A 17,512-nucleotide genomic window follows, 5' to 3' on the forward strand; every position below is an offset into this window, starting at 1 on the left:
ATCGGGAGGGCTTGGACGGAACCGGCGATGGAAACGAGGCCTAGCATACCGCATAATGGAGGAAACGGCCTTGTGTTCGACTGGCCACATTCGAAACAGGATCTTGTTCATCGGGAGGGGTCTCGCGTACCGCAAAACGGAGGAAACAGACCTCCTAAGGTCGAAACGGGGTCCTGTTGATCAGGAGGGGCCTGGCGTACCGCAAAACAGAGGAAACAGACCTCCTATGGTTGAAACGGGGGTCCTGTTAATCGGGAGGGGTGTGGTGTACCGCAAAACGGATGAAACAGACTTGTGTTGGAGCGCTACGGTCGTAACGGGGGTCCTGTTGATCGGGAGAGGTGTGGCGTACCGCAAAACGGATGAAACGGACTTGTGTTGGAGCGCTACGGTCGAAATGGGGGGGTGGGGGGGGGTGTGGCGTACCGCAAAATGGGACTCCACGGGATACTGTTCATCTCCACTGTCGACCTCCTCCAGCCTCCACGGGCTCCTGTTCATCCAGCCTCCACCGTGCGCTACTCCACCGGCTACTGTTCAACCACCCCTCCACGGGCACCCCTCCACCGTCTACTGTTCATCCAGCCCTCCACACCACGGGGTCCTGTTCAACCACCCCTCCACGGCCACCCCTCCACCATCTACTGTTCATCCAGCCCTCCACACCACGGGTTCCTGTTCATCCAGAGGCAACGCCACCGCTCACTGTTCATCCACCCCTCCGCAACGCTCACTGTTCATCCCAGAGGCAGCATCGATCGGCTTCAGTTAGCAGCAATAGTGAAGGAATCGCTCCATCGGGTTCAGTTAACAGCCATCGATCGATCGCTCGGGTTCAGTAACGCGTAGCCTGCAGTGCAATCGCTCGGGTTCAGTTAGAGCCCAACGCCTCGCTCGGCTTCAGTTAGAGCCAACGCCTCGCACACACGCGCGTACGTACGAGAGAAACGCGCATCACTCCGCCCCCGACCTCCCACCGTAACCGGCAACCCCCCGAAATTTTCCTCCCACTCACTTCTACCACAGTTTTTTCCGTCATGGACGACCCAAAGAATATCATGCAGCTGCGTCTCCGGCCCGCCCAGGACGAAAAGCCCATTTTCTGTCATGATTTTTTGTCATAGAAGTAGGAGCCCACCACATCTATGATGATACCGGGTTTTGTCACAATTATCGTCATAGAAATGTTATATGTATGACAGAAAAAAAATGCGTTCGGCCCAAAATGTCACGGATGTGTCTTTTTTTTGTAGTGTTAGTTTAGTAGCTTCGTTTGAGTTGATTCTTTTTGCTAATCGTTGCTAATCACATGTACCTTCTGTTAAGATCTAATCTACATAAATATAATGCTGTTAAAATTTGTTTTCTATTTAGTTTAGTTTTTCTTGTTTCGAGTTTTATTTGGATCTTTTCTCGATTTCTCTTTGCATTGTTTGCTTGATTGCTTATGTATGCTATTGTTTGTCTATGCTAGATTTTCCGGAGTGCGGAGCTTGTTATTATGAATCTCTAGAGTTTTCCGATCATCAGCAAGGCAAGTTACATTTTGATCATACTCTTCAATACCCAGTTTTTACTATGCATTAGTTTTGCCCCTCAAATATTTGCATGAGTAGGATTGGGAACATGTGGTTTGGTTGTAGTACTTGAGGTAGGAACCTATTAACTTTGACTACCCTGGGAATATACGTTATGCTCATATTGCTTAGCCATGCTCGTCGACGGGGATTGGATCATGATGTACATGGAAGTTGTGAGAGATAATAATTTTGGACAACATTAAGGTGGCAACTTTAATACACATCTAGGTGGATTGGTTGGGGCACCTGGAGAAACCAGTGCTTGCCCATGGGAATCCTGGAGTACCCGTGTGATTTTCCCTCGGTTAGCCACCTCGGCTCAACGGGATCATATGATATTTCATGCCTAGAAACTTTCGTGTGCAGCTACAAGCCATTATGGGTTCTGGTATAGTTGAGTAAGTTGTGTGAGCTCTTGAAGAGGTGGACAAGTAGATGTAGGGGAAATTAGGTGTATCGGTTTACCCAGAGTAGAGAGTTAATGCTTCAGAAAGACTATGTCTCGATTTTTGGATCATGGATGCGGTCGAGTCTTGTGGGGAAAAGTACGCAACCTCTACAGAGTGTATAAACTAATCATGGTTAGCCGTGTCCCCGATTATGGACATTTTGAGTATTAGAAGTGGATATTATTGTTGATATCATCACTCTTTAATTAATGAATTGGGTTTAGTGATGATACTTAGTTAATGTTGGGATTTGAGTTGGAGGAACCTTCTTAAATATTGGTATAACATTGTAGTAAATACAATTTATTCTTTTGTTGTAGGGGAAAATTAGCTTTATGCAAAACATTAAACTTAGAGCCTCCACCAGCCAAATATGCATGTACGTAGATATAGTTTCTTGCATTCATTTTCTCTACAGTGTAACTCTGCCAGCATATTCCATGTGTTGACCTACACGGCTGCAACGTCTCATGTTGCAGATTTTACCGACGAAGATTAAGGTGCGATAGGTTGTTGTCATGCACTCAACTATGCCTTTGGAGTTGGTGGACTCATTTATCTTTGAAGCTTCTGTAGTTATTTTGCTTAGATGGCCTTCAGCCATATTATTTGTGTAATAAATACTCTTTATGAGGACCTCGATGTAATAAGTGTGTGATTGAAACTCTGTTATAATTCCTCGAGTACTATGTGTGTCAGCATACCGGTCCAGGGATGACACTTAAGCACAGAGAATTTGGTCCATTAGGATCGTGGTCACTACAAGATGGTATCAAAGCACACATTGACTCTAGGACGCGACCACTAGGAAAAGCCACAGGATACTCTTCTCTAGTCATTTCTAATCCTCCTCTATTTCTACTCTATAGATGTCGGACCCCAGGAACAAGTTCACTCAGCCGGATGACAACACCCCTTTCTGACGACACTTGAAGGAAGTCATGAAGTACCTGAACATTGGTCTACCAAGTTTCATCGGAGCTTCCACTGCAACTTTACCAGAAGAGGAGCGTTGGAGGATCAAAGTTCATGTACCTGGAAGGACATTTGCACCAACTACCAAGCCCACTGAGTTTACCTTGGATGCGCCAACTTGGAGCTTAGGAAAGAGCATGGCGGCCCACATCACCTTTGGACGCATTTGTGAGGTGTACCACAGGATCTTGAAGACACTGTCTACCAGATATGTGGACACCGGGATGAGCAATGGGAGATGATTCACACCAGGAAGGACGGATTAATTGTAGCATACATTCAGGAGATGGATCAACACATTCGTCTATACAAGAACCAGATGTGCGCTATCATGAAGAAGACCAAGAAGGTTATGACCAGGAATATTGAGCTAGAAGAGGTACTCAAGTCAATCCGCGATGGATAAGAAGAGGAAATTGATGTGCTACTCGGGAATAATGAAGACCTGAATAAGAAGCTAGGAATAACCGAGGTGAAACAAGAACGTGAAGTGCATATTCATGAAGATGACTACATCATACTAGATGACACAGACACGGACATTGATGGAGATGAAGACAATGACGAGGATGAAGACAGTGAAGATGATGCTAGAGATCAGATTATGAGCCCATGGAGTCTTTCACCAATCAAAACTTCTAGACGACCACCATATTACTAGTAGTATTCTTCTGAGTAGTTAGAATCAATCGTTATGTAATAGTAGTTTAGATCGTTTATGTAAATCTTGTTTGATAATGAGTGGTGTGAATTGAACGTATTTGCCTCATATGCATATGGGTAGTGAAATCTCTCATAGACCTTATTATATTCTATTTTCTCACCCCTCTAACCCATCAAATGCCTCCGAGACGTGACCCCGGATTCACTTTCCCACCGGAGCTCACCTAGTTGATCCAACAGCAGAATGCCTTAATGCAGATGATGATCCAGAACCAAGGCAACAACAACAACAACAACAACAACAACAACAACAACAATCCACCGCCACCACCCCAAGTTGATAACCTGGCCCATTTTCTAAGGTTGAATCCGCCGGTGTTCTCTAGCAGCATCGAGCCGATTGTTGCAGATGATTGGCTCCGCAAGATCGGGAGGGAGCTAACCACTGCTGGATACATGGATGCAGAGAGAGTGTGCTTTGCCGCACATCAGCTTGATGGACCCGCAGCCTCCTGGTGGGAGAATTTCACCACCACTTACCCAATTGCTATAGTTACATGGGATCAGTTTCAGCAGGCCTTCTGCATAGCACATGTCTCAGCTGGAGACATGAGTTTGATGAAGCGTGAGTTCCGCAACTTACGCCAGGGGAGTCGTACAGTGGGACAGTATGTGGATGAGTTCAGCAAGCTAGCACGATATGCCCCAGATGATGTGGCCACAGATGCCGCGAAGCAGGAGAAATTTCTTGAGGGACTCAATGATGAGCTGAGTATGCAGTTGATGGTAGCAACCTTGAACAACTACTAGGATCTGGTAGACTGGGCCCTCATGATTGGAGGCAAACAAAAGTAGATAGATAACCGGAAGAGGAAGTATGGACAGGTGAAGTATAATTCTGGAGCTCGGCAGAATCCTTGCTATTCCCCGTACTCGGGAGGACACACTCACCATAACCATGGAGGCCATTCACACAATGGAGGAAGTTCACACCACCATAATGGCCCTAAGAATGGTAATGGGAATGGAGGAAGAAACAGTCAGACCGTTCCAACCCCGAGATACCCGCCAAGAAAGATTTGAGTCACATTACCTGTTTCAAGTGTGGGAAGACCGGGCACTACGCCGCTGAATGTCCTGAGGCAAAGAATGGAAATGATAATGGAAGATCTGGAAAGAAGCCCAACCCTTTCACCAGAGGTTAGGTGAACCACGTCAGTGTGGAGGAAATTGAGGAGCAGCCCGACGCAGTTGTCGGTAAGTTTTTGATAAATGCATTTAGAGCCCTTGTTCTTTTTTACACTGGTGCATCGCATTCATTCATATCAAGGGGATTTGTTGACAACTTTAAGTTGCCAACAGTAGCCCTTAAGTCACCTAGTGAGTTCCCCAGGAGCAGAGTATATGGCTAGTCGGGGATGTTATCACTTGCCATTAAACATAGGTAGACACATTTTCCCCACAGACCTCATTATCCTGGAATCACAAGGATTGGATGTGATCTTGGGCATGGACTCTCTATCCAAGTATGAGGGAAACATCGATTGTGCCAGTAAATCGATTCTTCTTACCACCCTAGAGGGAAAATGGATCAAGTATGTGTCTAGGCATGCGCCGAGAAGGACTCAAGTGAATTCACTATCAGGAGTTGTTCAGGAGGAAGTCCCAGTTGTGAAGGATTACCCTGATGTATTTCCGGAGAAGTTACCAGGCATGCCACCAGATCGAGATATTGAGTTTTTATCGAGTTGTTGCAAGGTACCGGACCAATATCAAAAAGACCGTATCAGATGCCCGCAAATGATCTGGAAGAAACTAAGAAGCAGATTAAGGAGTTATTGGAGAAAGGTTATATTCAACCAAGCTCATCACCTTGGGGAGCCCCAGTGTTTGTAGTTGAGAAGAAGGATGGATCTTTAAGGATGGTTGTTGATTATCATCCACTGAATGAGGCGACGATCAAGAACAAATACCCTTTGCCGATGATCAATGATTTGTTTGACCAGCTACAGGGAGCTAAGGTTTTCTCCAAGATCGATCTTCGGTCAGGTTATCACCAGCTGAAGATCCGAGAGCAGGATATACCTAAGACAACTTTTACCATGAGGTATGGGCTATATGAGTATACAGTTATGTCATATGGTTTGACTAATGCCCCTGCGTATTTTATGAGTATGATGAACAAGGTGTTCATGGAGTTTTTGGACAAGTTTGTCATGGTTTTCATTGATGATATATTGGTCTACTCGAAGAATGAAGAAGAGCATAGGGAACTTTTGCGCTTGGTTCTCGAGAAGCTCAGGAACATCAGTTGTATGCCAAGTTCAGCAAATGTGAGTTTTGGTTGAAGGAAGTTGGATTTCTCGGACATGTTATATCAGGAGAAGGAATAGCAGTAGACCCTACCAAGGTTGCATCTGTCACTGAGTGGTTGGCACCCACCTCAGTTGGAGAGATCAGAAGTTTTCTTGGACCAGCAGGTTATTATCGGAGATTTATTGAGAATTTTTCCAAGATTATGAAGCCCATGACAGAGTTATTGAAGAAGGACAGCAAGTTTAAATGGATTGAGGATTGTGAGGCCAGTTTTCAGGAGTTGAAGAAATGTTTGTTTACAGCCCCAGTGCTGATTCTCCCGGACATACGCAAGGATTTCCAAGTACATTGTGATGCTTCTCATCAAGGACTTGGAGGCGTTCTTATGCAGGATGGAAGAGTTGTTTCATATGCCTCACGACAGCTTCGACTGCATGAGTTGAATTATGCCATGCATGACTTGGAGTTAGCAGCCGTAGTGCACACGCTCAAGACATGGAGACACTTTCTCATCAGTAACCATTGTGATGTTTACACAGATCATAAGAGTTTGAAGTACATCTTCACGCAGAAGGAGTTGAACCTCAGGTAGAGGAGATGGTTGGAGCAGATAAATGATTATGACATGAGATTGCATTATCATCCAGGAAAGGCCAATGTCGTAGCAGATGCATTGAGCCGCAAGAGTTATGTTAACATGCTCATAACCGGAGTATTACCACAGGAGTTAGGCGATGATATCCGAGAACTTCGCTTGGAGATAGTTCGAGAGGCTATGTTGTGGCACTGGAAATTTAGTCCACTTTATTGGGAAAGATCCGAGAAGCCCAGAAGACAGATAAGGAGATTGCAGAGATGAAGGAAAGGATGAGTAAGGGAAAGGCTAAAGGTTTTCGTGAGGATGAGAACAAAATTTATGGTTTGAGGATCGTATCTATGTGCCCAATGACCCTGAGATTAGGAAGTTAATTCTTCAGGAGGCTTATGATTCGCCTTATTCGATTCACCAACACCAAGATGTATTTGGACTTGAAGGAGAGTTTCTAGTGGACAATAATGAAGAAGGACATTGCAAAGTATGTAGCAGTATGAGACGTATGTCAGAGAGTTAAGGCAGAGCATCAGAAACCAGTAGGGTTACTTTAGCCTTTGTCGATACCCGAATGGAAGTGGTATAAACATGGCATGGATTTCATAACCGGATAACCCAGGGCTCGTTCAGGTTATGATTCCATCTCTGTTGTAGTTGATCGCTTGACCAAGGTAGCCCATTTCATCCCCATGAAAAATGCTTATACGAGTGTTAAGTTGGCAAAGATATACATGACCAGGATCATATGTCTACATGGAGTTCCGAGGACCATCGTATAAGATAGAGGAACACAGTTTACCTCAAAGTTTTGGAATTAGTTGCAGGAAACTTTGGGTACCAGGCTAGAGTTTAGTACAACCTTTCATCCGCAGACAGACGGACAGACTGAGAGAGTCAATCAGATTCTAGAGGACATGCTGAGAGCTTGTGTGCTAGATTATGGATCTAGTTGGGATGATAATTTACACTAAGTAGAGTTATCATATAACAACAATTATCAAGCCAGTTTGAAGATGGCCCCTTTCGAAGCCTTGTATGGAAGGAGGTGCAGGACACCATTCTCGTGGGATGTAGTTGGAGATCGACAGTTGTTCAGACCAGACTTAATCCGAGATTCTAAGGAGAAGGTTAAGTTGATTCATGATAGACTCAAGATAGCCCAGTCCAGGCAGAAGATTTATGCAGATACCAAACGCAAGGAGGTAGCCTATGAAGTCGGAGACAGAGCATATCTTCGTGTGTCCCTACTTCAAGGAGTTAAGCGATTTGGAGTCAAAGGAAAGCTAGCACCATGATTTGTGGGACCATACAGAGTTTTGGAACGTATGGGAGAAATTGCCTACAAGTTGGAACTACCCGAAAGTTTGTGAGGAGTTCATGATGTGTTTGACGTTTCCCAGTTGAAGAAGTGCCATGCAGAGATGGCTGACATTCCTCCGAGAGATACAGTGCCACTGGAAGCGATTCAATTGGAGAGCGATTTGACCTATGAAGAGAAACCCGTCAAGATTCTTGAGTTTTCCAGCCGAGTTACTCGCAGCAGAGTCATCAAGTTTTGCAAAGTTCACTGGAGCCACCATACCGAGGAGGAAGCTACCTGGGAGCAAGAAGAAGACCTCCACAAGGACCACCCACACCTTTTTGCTGACCAAACCGAATCTCGAGGGCGAGATTCATCTTAAGGGGGTAGGTTTGTAACACCCAATTTTCAATTTGGATGTTATTCATAGATCATTCATATGCATCCATGATTTATGCATTTTGTTGTTTTGTTTTAGTGGCATTTTGATCCAAGAGGCCTCAAGCAACTCAAGGACCAATTGAGAGAGTTGGAGGTTTCACAAAAAATCCAATTTTGATTTAACAAAATTTGGTAAATTGGATCAAATTGTTTTTCAAAATTCTTTTCCAAATATTTTAAAATAAAGAGAGAAGATAATATGACTTCTTCAAAATCAGTAGAAGAATATTGGAATTTGAATTTTGAATTTTTGAGAGTTTATTTGATTTTATTCGCTAGTTTATTTATTAGTTAGCAGAGTAATTAGTATTGTAATGTTTCTTTTCACTTTAGGCATTTAGGTTTAGAAAAATGTTCACGAGGTCACTAATAGGGCCATATAGCTACGTGAATTTTTCTGGAATTTTTAGATTTTATTTATATTTTTTTGCGTGTTTTAGTCTCTGAAAAAAAAGTTTTAAAAAAACTTCTCCCGTACTGGGCCGGCCCAGCCGAGCCAGCCCAGGCCCAAGTCGCCACCGCCTTCCTCGCATAGTTCGGCTTGGACTCTGGCCGCACCGTCGTACGAGCTCGGGACGCCTCCCAAGGTTTGCTGCCCCCTCCCCACTATTTATACTCCACCCCAGCACCCCTGGATCCTGTCTGAAGCTGTTGCCGCCCCTAGCACCACCGCAGCCGCCACCGCCGAACCCGCACCGCTGCCCGCGAGCCCCGCCGCTGCACCTCGCCTCGCCGCCAACCCCGCCACCTGCGGCCACTGCCGTCGAAGCCGCGCCCCGCCGGAGCCACCGCCGATCACCAGAGTTTTGCCGCCGGTTCTCGTCAGAAAACCAGTAAACCCTAGATCGGTTTATTTTACTATTTTTCCGATTCGTTTGGTTTAGTTTTCGGTTTTTGTTTTTTTTCCGGTTAGATCTATCTAGCGAACGTTTGTTCGTTTAGATCTGTCAATGAACGTTTTCGTTCGTTAGTCTCTGTTAACGGGCGCTCGTCCGATAGATTTTTCTTTTTCTGTTTATTTTCGTCCAGGGACCTATCCGTGATTAATTTTCTTTACAGATTAGCCCCTAATCTTTACCCTCCTAACGTTTAGCTCATTTGTCCAAATTAGACGAAACCAACACCTAAATCTTCAAAGCGATCCCTTCCATCCAGTACACCAACTTGAACATGATTTTGATATTTGAAAATTTGAGTTTAGTTTAGATTAGAATTTGATCTTCTTTTGTTCGTATCTTGAGTTTCGTAGCTCCGTTTCAATTGATTCTTTTTGCTAATCGTAGCAAATCACATGTACCTTCTGGTAAGATCTAATCCACATAAATATAATACTGTTAAAATTTGTTTTCTGTTAATTTTAGTTTTGCTTGTTTCGACTTTTATTTGGATCTTTTCTCGATTCCTCTCTGCATTGTTTGCTTGATTGCTTATGTATGATTTGTTTGTCTACGCTAGATTTTCCGGAGTGCGAAGATTGTTACCACGAATCTCTAGAGTTTTCCTATCGTCAGCAAGGCAATTTACACTTTGATCATACTCTTCAATACCCAGTATTTATGATGCATTAGTTTTGCCCCTCAAATATTTGCATGAGTAGGATTGGGAACATGTGGTTTGGTTATCGTACTTGAGGTAGGAACCTATTACCTTTGATCACCCCAAGAATATAGGTTATTCCCATATTGCTTAGCCATGCTCGTAGACGGGGATTGGATCGTGATGTACATGGAAGTTGTGAGAGATAATAATTTTGGACAACATTAAGGTGGCAACTTTAATACACATCTAGGTGGATTGGTTGGGGCACCTGGAGAAACCAGTTCTTGCCCATGGGAATCCCGGAGTACCGGTGTAATTTTCCCTTGGTTCACCACCCAGGCTCAAAGGGATCATATGATATTTCATGCCTAGAAACTTCCGTGTGCAGCCACAAGCCATTACAGGCTCTATCATAGTTGAGTAAGTTGTGTGAGCTCTTGAAGAGGTGGACTAGCAGATGTAGGGGAAAGTAGGTGTACTGGTCTACCCAGAGTAGAGAGTTAATGCTTCAGAAAGACTATCTCTCGATCTTCCAATCATGGATATAGTCGAGTCTTGTCGGGAAAAGTGCGCAACCTCTGCAGATTGTATAAACTATTCATGGTTAGCCGTGTCCCCGGTTATGGACATTTTAAGTATCTAGAAGTGGATATTATTGTTGATCTCATCACTCTTTAATTAATGAATTGGGTTTAATGATGATACTTGGTTAATGTTGGGATTTGAGTTGGAGGAACCTTCTCAAATAATTGTATAACTTTGTAGTAAATAAAATTTATTCTTTTGTTGTAGGAAAAAATTAGCTTTATGCAAAACATTAAACTTAGAGCCTCCACCAGCCAAATATGCATGTAGATATAGTTTCTTGCATTCATTTGATCTACAGTGTAACTCTGCCAGCATATTCCATGTGCTGACCTACACGGCTGCAACGTCTCATGTTGCAGACTTTACCGACGAAGATTAAGGTGCGATAGGTCGTTGTCATGCACTCAACTATGCCATTGGAGTTGATGGACTCATTTATCATCGAAACTTCTGCAGTTATTTTGCTTAGATGGCCTTTAGCCATATTATTTGTGTAATAGATACTCTTTATGAGGACCTCAATGTAATAAGTGTGTGACTGAAACTCTGTTATAATTCCTCGAGTACTGTGTGTGTCAGCATACCGATCCAGGGATGACACTTAAGCACACAGACTTCGGTCCATTGCGATCGTGGTCTCTACAAATAATGCACAAACAAAAATATGAATGGTTTGCAATAGTATTCAAAGTGGTGATTTGTTTTATTATACTAACTGATCTCATAAGGGTTTTGTTAAGTTTTGTGTGATTGAAGTTTTCAAGTTTTGGGTGAGATCACGATGGATGAAGGAATAAGGAGTGGCAAGGGCCTAATATTGGGGATGCCCGAGGCACCCGAAGGTAATATTCAAGGACTCCCAAGCAACTAAGCTTGGGGATGCCCCGGAAGGAATCCCCTCTTTCTTCTAGCGATCATCGGTAATTTTACTTGGAGCTATATTTTTATTCGTCATATGATATGTGCAAATTCTTGGAGCTATATTTTTATTCCTTTTCCTTTTATGCACCATGCTGTTATAAGATAGTCCTTGCACTACCGCAGGATGCTGCTAACGCGACACTATGGTCAGAGACACTTCAGTGAAACTATGTGCGATGCAATAATCGCAAACGTTGGTGTAAAACAGCCGTCAAAAAGGTGAAAAACATTTGTGATGGCAGATGCATCAATCACGGTTCAGATTTTAGTTGCGTGTGTGATGCAGGGCAGACGGTTCAGTTCAATTAATTGTTTGTGATGAAGTGGAACAAAAGAAATGGGCAGCCAGATGAAGGTGTGTGCGATATACAACATACGGTTCAATCAGATGAACTGTTTGTGATTAGGCAACACAAAAGAAACGGTCAACCACAAGGTTGTCAGAGTCGCGATTTTGAATCGGATCGGAACTCTGATTGTAGGATCGCAAATCGTAGAATCTTCACTATCAAGACCGTAGAAACATAGATTCCATGAACTAAAATCGTAGAATCAGAGAGCTTAGTTTGGATCGTAAAGTCGTAGAATCGTATAACAGAATCGCGATTCTGACAACCTTGGTCAGCCAGATCAGGCTGTGTGCAATATACGGCATGCGGTTCACTCAGATGAACTATTTTCTTTGAGCTAAGAGAACATAAATGGTTCAATATAGCAAGATGCGTGTGATATGTGACAAACAGGTCTGTAATCGGAAACGTGTGGGAAGACCTATAACAACACAGATGATTCCTATTAACAAGTCGTGTGTGTTGTGAGCAAATGATTGCTGGTATACAATTGTGATTTATTAATGAAAACATCACCGGCATGTTCCATTGTTTTGTCTGTGTGCGATGTGATTTTCTTCGTCCACACAACATCTACGATCTTTCTGTAGAGCATCAACATATATACTTAAAAAGACAGCATTGCATAACCAAATTAAGCATACAATTACACAAGTGACTACGCGATAGCATTTCCACACACCAAAGTAAGCAATTACATGCATACTAAACTAGGAGAAACGAGGATCTAATCATCTACTTATTGTTGCAATGACGCTTGCCATTGCTCTGCTTTCGGCTGGATCCCTAGCCGTTTTGGGGAAGGAGGCACTTCCTCATGTCAGCGATCCTCCTATACATGTCATAGCTCATGTATGCCTCCTTGGTCGCGTACACGACGTGAGCTTTGTCGAGTATCTCCATCCAGGCCGAGTGCCAGACATGCTTGTCCTTGTTGCAGGAATCCTTCATGTCTCTGTAGTAGGGATCGATGATGGCCTCGGCGACGTGAACTAGTGAGTCCTTCTCATGCTCCTTGCTCCCCTAGATCTTGTATTGGCCCTAGATGTTGACAAGATTCTGGTAGGTGATGCCCGAATTCTTGAGCGCCTTTACATCGTTGGTGATGTCCACCGTAGCGAACATGTAGTGGGGGTTGTTGATAAACTTAGTGAAACACTCGCAAGGCCTTGTGGCTAGGTAGTAGTGGTAGACAAAGATGTGGTGGCACACGCACATCTGGTCTATAACAACCTTGTGACGAGACCCGGCACGAGCGTGGGTGTACTCGAGGTCGATCCCAACTACCTTGTAGTTCTCCTCGGCAAGCAACAGCTCCATGATGTAGATGGAGTGCTCCACCCAGATCGGGTCGTTGGTCTGTGAACCCTCTATGGGTATCCACCACGGCATGCATGGTGAACTGCTCCTCATCCTCGGCAGCCGCTCGGAGCGCCATTGGAGCCGCGCAGGATACCCTCTAAGAATTTCTCGTGGTGGGTTTGCTACTTACAATGGTGGGGCGCGATCGAAAGGTTGAAGAGACACAAGGGTTAAATGGCCACTTCAATAAATGGGGGACCGGCCGGCCTGTAATTGTCACTTCTTGTCACGACATTCATATCGGAGGATTCCGGTGCACGCTTGACAACACCGCACCACACGTGTTTCGTTTGACCACGCGTGGGCTCGAAGAGGTGCCAAATGTATCATCGTTGAGTCTGTTCCCGCGCTACCGTGCAGTTTACCGTGCTAGCTTCCTGCTCGGCTAGTTTGGCCATGCCTCGGCTTGAAGAGGGACAAATTGTGGGTGTATATTGGCAAAAAGCTTTGTAAAAATGAAGTGTGTGGAATGACTTCGGTCATAATTTTACCCATGGGTGATGAGGTCAAAGTTACACAGAAGGGTAATGATGGACACTCGAATGCAATAATTAATTCCGCGCTCTACAGGCACACGGTTGCAAAAACCAATTGTGTGCAATAATGTCGAAGATCTCAGTCGAGTTAGCTATACAGATCGTGTGCTGTGAGACCGACAAGGTAAACAATTTCGAGAATGGTTAATAAAATCTAAGACCATTGCATATTAAGGTCAAAATAGTGCTACCAATATACGAGTCTCATGCGATGCCATTTCAACGATTATACCACAAAAGCTCGAAATATTACAAGGTTTAAATTCCAGAGTTATATGGCTCAAATTCGAAGATTACAAGGTTCAAACTGATATTAGAAATGAAATTCAGCTCATCAACTACAAACGCTTGCGTTGATCTGCTGAACATGGATATCAGAGAGGTTCATACTAATATTACGACTTCTAAGTCTGGTTTCGAAACCTCATAATTTTTGCAAAGGGGCCAGCCGCTGAGAAGTCACGTATGGCGTTGACACGAGGACTTCCAGTTACTCTGCTATCAGAAGTTCCAAAATGAAATTCAACATTTTTGGAGCCTATTCCATTCTGCCGCAGGCGCCGGCGCTGATCAACAAACCATTCATTTTTGCGAAATAAATGTAGGTTAAACCTCATTACCTTTAGCACCCTTGCTCTGACAACAAAGAACCTAGAGAATATAATCTCCGATAAGGTCCCACGGTAGGAGTTCAAAGTAATTTCTGAGAGATGCAGATCTAGGCATTCGACGTGATTGTTATATTGTATCACATTATCCACCATTGGGCCTAGGCTTATCTGCAAAAGAAGAAAATGTGTTAGTGCCTACATGCAGTTTTGAACACTACTACACGCCTATTTGGTTTGCAGGATTTGAAAAATGCACTAACATGCCATCTTTGATCTGACATGATTAACATGGGCATTTGATTACAAATTCTAGAAAAATGTAGCCTTCTTCACAAGAGGTTGGAGTGGATAAAAAGTTCCCTAAGAAAATTAGTACAGATGAATCCAAAGGAGAAATGGTTATGGATTGTAACCATATGGATCAAGCAACCAATATGGGGGGGGCATGTATGTACTGAAATCCTCCAAAAGAATCCTTCAAAAATCGTAGTACATTGTCATTGTAAACTTGGAAAAAGGTGCCAAAAATTGAACTCCCTTATGGTTAACATTTAACAGGAAAGGAGCATCACCTCGATATATAGCTTCTCTAGGCACGAAAAGCATCTCACGAAACTAACAACTTGCTCCAGGTTGGGGCCGATAGATTTTAGTGCCAAGACATTCACTGTGTGCAGTTTCGGGGTCAAGCTTGTCGGAATCATTTCTAGATGATAGACGAACAAACATCTTCAAAATTAGAAATAATGTTAATTTGTAGAAGGAGAGGTAGAAGGCGGCTGTTGTACCGGAATGAGTGTGGATCAAATAACAAGTTTGGAGTATTTGTCAGACGAGTAGCCCACCACTATCAATTTCGGCGCAGAAATGACATTGATTCTTGTTGGACCTTCTTGATCAACTACAAGTAAACTGTCAAGTGCAGGTGTGTCCTCATTGACAATACCGTGGTACACATCTTTTGATGTCTTCCTGCCGCACCAGCAAAGCACATAAATAGTCCAGAGAGTCATGGTGGTGATGTGGAAGCTACTCAACCCATTGATCGCCTGAAGACGAAGGTACTCGAGTGCAGTACAACCATGGAGGAGGCGCTCCATGTCACCGTTTGGGAGGCAGACGGCAATGAGCTCGAGGTGATTCAGTCATGGTAGAATAAGAGCGGGCACGTCATTAAGGGGGGATGACAGTTCCTGAACTTGGCGACGCGCAGCGTGGGCGCGAGGCAAAGCACGAACGTTGGCAGCGAGTGCACATGCCCATCATCAAAAGTGAGCTCCTCGAGTTGATCTAGGGCGGGGAATCGGAACCAGTCCTCAAGCTTGGCTCGGTCTTTGTTGTTGGAACGAAACTTGCCCAATCTAAGGCCTCTGGTTGGGCCAAGGTGACTGCCGAGGATCTTGGAGAACACATCCAAGCTTTTGCAATAGCCATTGCAGAGCTCATGGGTGTCGATGAGGTCGAGAGGGGTGGAGTTCCATAGGGGGCACCACCGCAGGCAAGGACGACTGTCCGTGCCCAATATTTGATTCGGAGGAGGCAGATGATGACTGTCAACATATCATCGGGGAGGTTGCTGATGAAGTCCAGGCCTGCTGGAGTCGCTTGCGGTTCTTGCTCGTCCCGCCTCCGCTTGTTGGCAGCCCTGTTCTCCACCTCTAGAGTCTCCTTGTCAGGAGCGCTTCCTGATAGAAGTGGGAGTACAAGGAATATTTAGTTAAAATAGGGCAATAAAAAAGTGTATTGGTAACTAGAAGTTATTAGGTAGGAATGTAGTAAGAAAATGGAATAACAATTGGTTGCTTAAATACTACACAATTCATTTGATATTGCTGGGTAAGTCAACATGCAGATACTTGAAAAGAAAACTTACTTTGAACAAAGTCTAGAGGGATGATATCGTCGGGGAAGTTAGCATATATCTCATGACCAGGTCCTTTTATGTGCAGTGCAATTATAATGCCAACTTTTAGTACATAAAACATAGAAATTTCTTTCCAAACGCTAGTGCCAAAATAGGAGTCACCACGTTCATCAAGTCTTATAGTAGCAATGATTGTAAATCCATGGTTTGTGTTCAGTATGACTTACCTGCAGTCTTGATTTACGTAAAAGGAAAGATTGTGCACTACAGATTCTGTTGCATAGCAAGGGATGTGCTGGAGAAAATAGTAGGACTGTTAAAGAAAATATGGTAACAAGCAAATATGGGCCCAAATTGAAAGAACTATATAGCAATTGAAATCGAAGGACAAAAATCTATAATTAAACAGATAGAGTAAACATGATGTCATGGAAATATGAGAGTAATCGAAAGAACGATACATCATTAATTTGCCTAATATAGAAAGAAGAGGGGAAAAAATCCCCTTTGACGTATATGGTGCATGTGGCACCTTTTATCCAAATGTAGCAATATTTAGAATATGTTCACGAAAGTAGGCCATGCCAACCGATTTAGGGTGCGATTGAACATACTGCGCACATCCTCAAGTCATTTGGTACGGGGAGATGGAATGTCTGGCGGAGGCCGCAAGGTCCTGATGTGTCCGCGCACTTTACACTCCATGAACAGAAGAAGACCCTCAAATCAGCTCGAATAAAAATGAATTCACGGCGATTTAGGCCAGGTGATTAAAGGAGGCAGATGAACTGGGATAAGAGATGAGATAATATCTCATTAAATTAGTTACCTTGTTGTCCATGTGAAAGAACCCTCAGTACGGCAGATTCCCCAACCGAGCGGTGATGGGTCGACCACGAGCAGTGTCGAGAAACTCGATGGCGATAGGTGGCGGCAAACGGAAGTGGAGAAATGCGGTGGGCTTTGCCGGCAGCCTGGCGGCAGCGGCAGGCGTTGAGCTAAGTGGTTATCGACGCGATAGGCGGTGCCATGCATAGACGCGAAGGAGCTTGTGCATGTGTGAATGGGGACCAGAGGGGGTGACGGGCAGGGTGAGGGTTTTTGTGACGTGGGGATGGTGAGGGTTTTCTTTTTTCTTTTTTGAATTGGGTGGTGAGGGTTTTCTATCCCACAAAGAAGTTTGGAGGCGACGGTTTGCTAGAGCCAACCGTGTGTGATTGACGCAACAGGCAAAATGAAAGTCATTGCACACGATTCCAATTTTGGGAACCATGCGTGATTGATGTACTACCTCCGCCCTGGTTTATTGGTCCCCTTTGTAATTTTTACCAAATTTTGACCAAATATTTCACTAAGAAATGTTTATGCATGTCACCAAAAATTATATCATTAAACACTATGCTCAAATACCCATCCAACGATATA

This window comes from Triticum aestivum, chromosome 4B, assembly GCF_018294505.1.
Source record: "Triticum aestivum cultivar Chinese Spring chromosome 4B, IWGSC CS RefSeq v2.1, whole genome shotgun sequence".
Taxonomy (NCBI): Eukaryota; Viridiplantae; Streptophyta; class Magnoliopsida; order Poales; family Poaceae; genus Triticum; species Triticum aestivum.